Raw genomic sequence first — 7,539 nt, forward strand, 5'->3', positions numbered from 1 at the left:
CACAGGGGAGTGGGGGTGGTGCCTCAGCCTGGCCTGCACCCTCTCACAATCTGGGACCACTGGCTCCTAACTGCTTACCTGCCTGCCTGCCTGATGGCCCTTAACTACTCTGCCTTCCTGATCACCCCTAACCACTTGCTTGCCTGCATGATTGCCCCTAACCACTCGCCTACCTGCCTGATCACGCCTAACCGCCTCTGCCTTGGCCCCTGCCATGGCAGCTTCATTTGAAAGGACGTCCGGAAGTTGTTTGGCTGTCCGGTCTAATTAGCATATTACACTTTTATTAGTATAGACTAGGGGCCCGGTACACAAAATTCATGCACTGGGGGTCGGGGGTCCCTCAGCCCAACCTGCCCCCTCTCACATACTGGGAGACCTCAGGAGATGTCCTACTAACAGCTTAGGCCCGTGCCCCATGGGGAGCGGGCCTAAGCCGCAGTCTGGCCTCCCTTTGTGGGAGGCAACCGGGCTGATCAGGGGAAGTCACCAGCCCCATCACCCTACTGCTGCAGCCACTATCAGTCACTGCAGCCACCAAGGTGTTTTCATCAACACGGACTCCAGTCCCTTCACCAAGAAAAAATGACAACTTTCTTTATGCATTTTCAAGATGTGTCTTTCATAGGATATGCATTTATTTTTTTTTTTATCCTCACCTGAGGATATGTTTCCATTGACTTTTAGAGAATGTGGAAAAGAAAGGGAAAGACAGAGAGAAACATCAAAGTGAGAGGAACACTTTGATTGGTTGCCTCCTGCATGAGCCCTGATCTGGGCCCCGGCCAGGGAGGATCCTGCAACCTAGGTACATGCCCTTGATCAGAATCGAACCCAGACCCTGCTGTCTGCAGGCCGAGGCATTATCCACTGAGTCAAACCGGCTAGGGCAGGATATGACATTTCTTAGCCCTCCAGCAGCGGACCTTCATTTTTTTCTCCAGAAGTGTGGTGGAAAAACCCTAGATCACCTTTTTGGATTCTTATTACCCAAGTTACTAAGAATATTACCAGTGGCATACAGGAAGCTTAGCCAGTGTGCAGTCAGAAAAGGTGTTTCCTCTATAGTTCACACCAATCGAGGGCTGGGCCCTGCCCAGGCCTAAAGCCTCTGGCCGAAGCTGTAGGCCTGGGCAGGCCCCTCCAGCTCCCTCTGATCACCGGCTCAGCCCCTGCCCAGGCCTGCCCAGACCGAAAGCCTCTTGGGCAGGTGCAGACCCCCAGCTCCCTGTGATCAATCGCTGGGTGTCCGCTCCTGCCAAGGCCTTAAGCAGACCCCAGCTCCCTGCCCAGGCGATCGATTGCAGGGGGTCCGCTCGTGCACCAGGCCAAAAGCCTCCGGAGTGGACCCCAGCTCCCTGCGATCCATCGCAGGGGCTCCATTCAGGGTGCCTATGTATGTAAATTAACCACCATCTTGGCTGGGTTAATTTGCATACTCGCCCTGATTGGCTGGTGGGCGTGGCTTGAGTGTAGCGAAGGTGCGGTCAATTTGCATATTATTCTTTTATTAGGTAGGATTGGCTTAGACACTAGGTACTTAAAGGTCAAAACTATACACACTATGCCAACTGTGCTTTCATTGTGTTTTTTAAACCTTTTCTTCTTGGAGGCCAAGAAAAACTTGATATCTAAGATTAAAATCAAGTAAAGGGATTTTGTATTTAATTTATATAATAAGAAATATATAAACTTATATTACACAGGTAATATGTAAATCTCAAACTTTAAGATAGCAGTGTGTGTGTGCACATGCACCACTGCATATTACAATTGTGATTATACGATATAGTAGTGAATTCCTAGCATTAACCATGTAAAAATTAGTTTCTGCTTTACAGTTGCATGAGCTATTTAGAAAGTCTCTTACTATTTTTACTCTGCCTGTTATAGCTGTGTTTAGCTTATAGGTCTTACACAAAAAGAGTTATGTCCTCTTAACAGGTACATCCCATGGACTTGAGGGGTCCACAATTGCATTCTCAGGACTGTTCAAGTTCTCAGATATGAAAAGCAGTCACAGAGCATTTATTCTCTGCACATTCTCTTATATTAACTAAAGTTTAGAATTCTCAACATACATCTAGCCCAGGGAAGTTATACTGTAATGAAATCTTACTTCTCCAGTGTTTAGTGTAGGTTTGCTTTGGGATTTCATTAAAATCTCAGTCGTCTACAAAAGGCTCATAGGTGGTATTGAATATAGAACTCTAAAGAATTATAACATAATGACTGCCATATCAATAATAATTTAACATCTTTTGTTTTCATTGCAGCCTGGTGACAGTATCCCAAAGAGTATAGAGTTTCATGAGTCCATTTTAAATTGCTTCATTAACATAAACACTGTCAGACAATGTGCTAATGTTATGGAAGACTTTGTTTCTCCCGTCCTCTATTTCCACTTTTTTGAGAAATTCTATTACAATAAATTTCTGCACCTAAGTTTTGGTTTAACTAATAATTACTTCACCATTAAATCTGGGAGCATTTAAATTTTGTTTGGAAATAATAATTATGCTCTGTGAAAACATGTGACCTTCTTGTCACAGACCAAAGAGTTAATATTTTTATTTAAGATTTAGGAGATAACTAAGTATGTTAGTTTCCTATTGCTGCTGTAACAAGTTACCACACATTTAGTGGTTTAAAACAATGCAAACTTATTATCTTACTAGAGGCCCGGTGCATGGATTTGTGCACCAGTGGGGTCCCTCGGCCTGGCCTGCAGGGATCAGGCTGAAACTGGCAGTCTGACATCCCCCAAGGGGTCCCAAATTGCAAGAGGGGCTTCTAGCATGCATATAAGATCTTTGGTTAATCTCTTTCCACGCTCCCTCCTCCCCCTTTCCCTCTGAGATTCATCAGACTGTTCCATGTTTCCATGCTTCCATGCCTGTGCATTGAGTGTCTGCCCCCTGGTGGTTAGTGCGCATCATAGCTAATGGTCAAACAGTCGGACACTTAGCATATTAGCCTTTTATATATATAGTTCTGTAGGTTAGAAGTCTGATACAGGTCTCACTGCACTATGAATGAGGTGTTGGCCGGGCTGTGTGCCTTTCTGAAGGCTCCAGGGGAGAATTCATTCCTTGCCTTTTTTTTCCCCCTCAAAGTTAACCCTTATTCCTTGGCCCACAGTCCCCTTCCTCCATAGTCAAAACCAGCAAGGGAGAGTTGAGCCATTTGCACATCATTATCACTTTGGACTTTTTCTTCTGCTTCCCTCTTCCATAGAGGGAACCAAGAGGTCACTTGTTTGATTCTCGGTCAGGGCACATCTGAGCTGCAGGCTTGATCTCCAGTAGGGGGCATACAGGAGGCAGCTGATCAGTGATTCTCTCTCATTGATGTTTCTCTCTCCCTCTCCCTTCCTCTCTGAAATTAATGAAAAAATATATATTTTAAAAAGAAATAACAACAATCAACTCCTCCCCAAGAGATCCATCAGAATTTCAGGATTCTCACCAAGTTCGCCTTAGGACTTTTCTTCTCTGAATATGAGTAACTATTAAAAAAAATTTTAAATCAAGGATCATTGGTAGCCATGATTTCTCCTGACAAGTAAAAGCATGTACTTACATTAAACCTGCATAAATATAATTTTTAAAGCTTATATTGCCTAAATGTAAAGTTGATAGTAAGAATTCTTCTTATACTGATGGAAAACTACTGACAAGATTTTTTAAGGCAAGATGTATGTATAACTAAGTTAATAGAGTTAGAAATAGATACGCACAGTACTACAAGTAGATTTTTGTCATCCATACTAATAGAACCCTTATAAGTGTGGGTGGAAAATAATATGTCAGAGTCAGCTTCAAAGGACTAGTTTCTTTGCAGTAAAATATGTCAAGATTGTGACTGAACTTCAACCAGAATGAAGTGGAAGGGACCAAATCTACTCTCCCACTTGAAAAAAAGGGGGTAGCGTGAAATGTCTTCTATATACAGGCCGTCCTCGGGTTACGTTGGACTCGACATACGTCATTTCATGGTTACGCCGCCATCTCCCATTTATTTATTAAAAAAAAAGTTCCGTCATTTTGACTTATGTACATATGTGCTTTATGTTTTTTATTGTTTATTTACCACAAGATCAGGAATTTTTATCTTTCTTTTAAATTTGTTTTACTGTTTCACTTCATTACTGCTGTGTATGTGCTCCATGTGAGTGATGTAGGTGCTTATGTAGGTGGGGTCCGACTTATGACGTAAATCACGTTACGTTGCGCAGTAGGAACAGATCTCCGACGTAACCCGAGGACCTACTATATATAAAAGCCTAAGCAACCGGATGACTGGCCGGGATCTATGATGCGCACTGAACACTAGGGGGCAGACACTCAATGCAGGAGCTGCCCCCTGGTGGTCAGTGCACTCCCATAGCAGGAGTGCTGCTCAGCTGACAGACGGGCGCCAGGCACTGGGCTGACCACAGCTTTGACTGCGTGAGCCTCTCCCACAGACACTCCCCCTGAACGCCCAAGGGGCTGTAGCAGCAGGCACAGTGGGGCTGGGATGAGCAGGAGCCGCACAGCACCCAGCCCGGGCTCGGGCTCCTCCCCGGCCGCCTGCGCGCACTACTTCGTGCTGTGCGGGATCAACGTGGACAGCGGGCTGGAGCCCGATGGGCTGGTGGGTAAGGCCGGGCTGTGGCGGCGCGGAGGTCCACTGATCCCCGCAGGCCAAGCCAAGGGACCCCACCTGTGCACAAATCTGTCCATCAGGCCTCTATTGTGAGATAATAGTTTTCAAGATACAGAACATTAGGTAATGAATAGGATAGTGATCCCTAAGAGATGAGAAACACACAAGATGAGCCTTACAATGGCCCCAACTTACTGCCTTAAGACATTTTACAAATCACAGCTGAGAGGAGGAGGACCCAGGTACAGCCCAGGACCCTAAGTGGAGGAGAAAGAGCTGAGTCTGGATAGACATGCCTCTAGCCTTCTCAATGTAGTATGGGAAAATTAGCAAATTATACTACCGTACTTTCCGGCGTATAAGACGACTTTTTAACCCAGGAAAATCTTCTCAAAAGTCAGGGGTCTTATATGCCAGAAAATACGGTAGGTTAGAAAAATCTCTGACAATGTATATCAGATTGCTTAAAACCCAAATACCATATTTTCCGGCGTATAAGACCCCCGACTTTTGAGATTTTCCTGGGTTAAAAAGTTGTCTTATACGCCAGAAAGTACGGTAGTAGTTACCATATTCTTTTGCCTTCCCACAAAGATTCTTTCTCAGAAACACTCTGGCTTTTATATACATTGTTTTAACTCTGACTCCTTATAAAGATTGCTTCAATATGTCTAATTTATCATTTGTACTATCTATGTCTGATTCCACAAAATATTAAGCATTTAATATATTAAGTTTCATCCTTAGAATTGTTCCCATTGGTCAGATAAGTAACCAGGATCATTCTGTAATGCACAGGTGGGTGTGCTATATGGTCTATTCACTCTCTGAAATGGACTAATACATTCTACATGAGCAGAAGCTTGTAGGTGATGTGTGAAAGTCACCCTCACATACATCATTACAATATTCCAGCAGTTTACTAACCATGACCAGAATGAAGAGGAAGAAAAATATTTCCCTGTTATTGTCACCTCCTACCTGACTGCCATTACCTGTACTGGTCTCAGTGGATTACCTGGTGGTATAACCCAGACCCTCACGCCCTGGGGATCTAGTCACCATACCCTTCACAGGCTGGGGTAGTTTGCATGTCCATTTATGGACAAGTGAGCAAAGAAACACCTAGGAAACTCAAATGAATCTCCTGAACTCCACTGATATTCCTCCCTGCCCAATACATAAAAGCAGCCCTATCTCCTCTTGATGGAATCACATTATCGGCCAAGACGGTGATTTGTCTTCTTGCATGCAGATCCCTGGACATAAAAAGCTAAAAATGCCAAATCAGTAGGCATCGTTTATAATTCAGTAGAGTGCTTTTTGGGTACCATGAAGAAAGATGCCACCTTTGAGGACATAGAATTCTAATCACGGAAAGCCCAGTGTCAGAGATGGAAAGAAAAATGTCCCCGTTAATTATTTTATCCCTAAGGGTGTTATACACACTGAGTGGCCAGATTATTATGACCACCTGACGTTTGTAGGCAAATTAGCCGCACACTGCATCGTATGGGATATGGAAGCCAAAGGCGTGTTCGAACACCTTTGCTGTCTGCAATTACCAGAATAAAACGTCTCCAGTTTGCACAGGAACACAAGGATTGGACAGTCGAGCATTGGAAAAAAGTCATGTGGTCCGATGAATCATGCTTCCAGTTGCATCATGCAGATGGCAGAGTGAGAATTTCGTGGAAACAGCATGAAAGCATGCACCCCACATGCATGAGTACAACCCTTCAAGCTGGTGGGGGCAGTGTTATGGTTTGGGACATGTTTTCCTGGCATGATTTGGGCCCTTTAATTCATGTGGAACAACATCTGAATAGCACAACATACCTAAGTATCGTTGCTGATCAAGTTCATCCTATCATGTTGATGGCGTATCCCAATGGAGATGGCTTCTTCCAACAAGACAATGCGCCATGCCACGGTGCTCGTATTGTGCAGGAGTGGTTTCAAGAACATGAGAGAGACTTTACCTTGCTTAGGTGGCCCCCACAATCACCAGATCTCAATTCAATTGAGTGTTTGTGGGATGAAGTTAAAAGAGCCCATCAGGCAGCTGGTTCCACAACCATCAAATTTCACAGAACTGGACAGTGCTATTCATCAGGCATGGTGTCAGATTCCTCGCATCACCTTTCAACATCTCGTGGAGTCAATGCCAATAAGAACCGCCACAGTATTGAAGGCAAAAGGTGGCCCAACGAAGTACTGATGGGGTGGTCATAATAATCTGACCACTCAGTGTATATTCTATTAGCCTTCTTCATAACTCTCTGCAGGCCAGGCCCCCTTGGATAATCACTCCCAGTTTGAGAGTCATTTTGATACTTGTGACCCCATCTGATTTTGGCAATTAGGCATTGCCACTTGGCCACTCTTTTTTCAGGGTCTTATTGCCCATTACTATCAGCGTACTAAACTTTGTAATAGTTTGTTTCTACTGCGAGTAGTAGCCTAAAGTCAATGCTAAAGTTTTAGTGACCCTTGTCCCCTTCCAACCCCCAACAATTCTTGTCTTTATGGCCTTGTTAAATGGTTTGTCCCTGGGCCTTCCAGTTGAACATAATCATCTGATGATCTTCCAGCCAAAGATAATCTATCCATTCCAGCATGCCCATTTTCCTCACCCTTTTAATCCTTCTCTCCACCATCTGCCACAGTAATGCAGGCATTTCAGCTTTGCTCAGAATTGGCCATAGCTTTTTCCATGTTTCTGGAAGTTATTCACCATATCCCAGGAGCCAGGGTGTTAAGTCCTGTTAAGTCCTGTAACCTAAGAACCCAATGTGGTGCTATCAAACTTTCCCCTAATTTTGTTTTGACCCCTATTATCAACATCCTCGGATTCTAGTCTCAAGCGTACTCCTGGCTCCTCCCAGC

Source organism: Cnephaeus nilssonii (assembly GCF_951640355.1).
Source record: "Cnephaeus nilssonii genome assembly, chromosome: 5".
NCBI lineage: Eukaryota > Metazoa > Chordata > Mammalia > Chiroptera > Vespertilionidae > Cnephaeus > Cnephaeus nilssonii.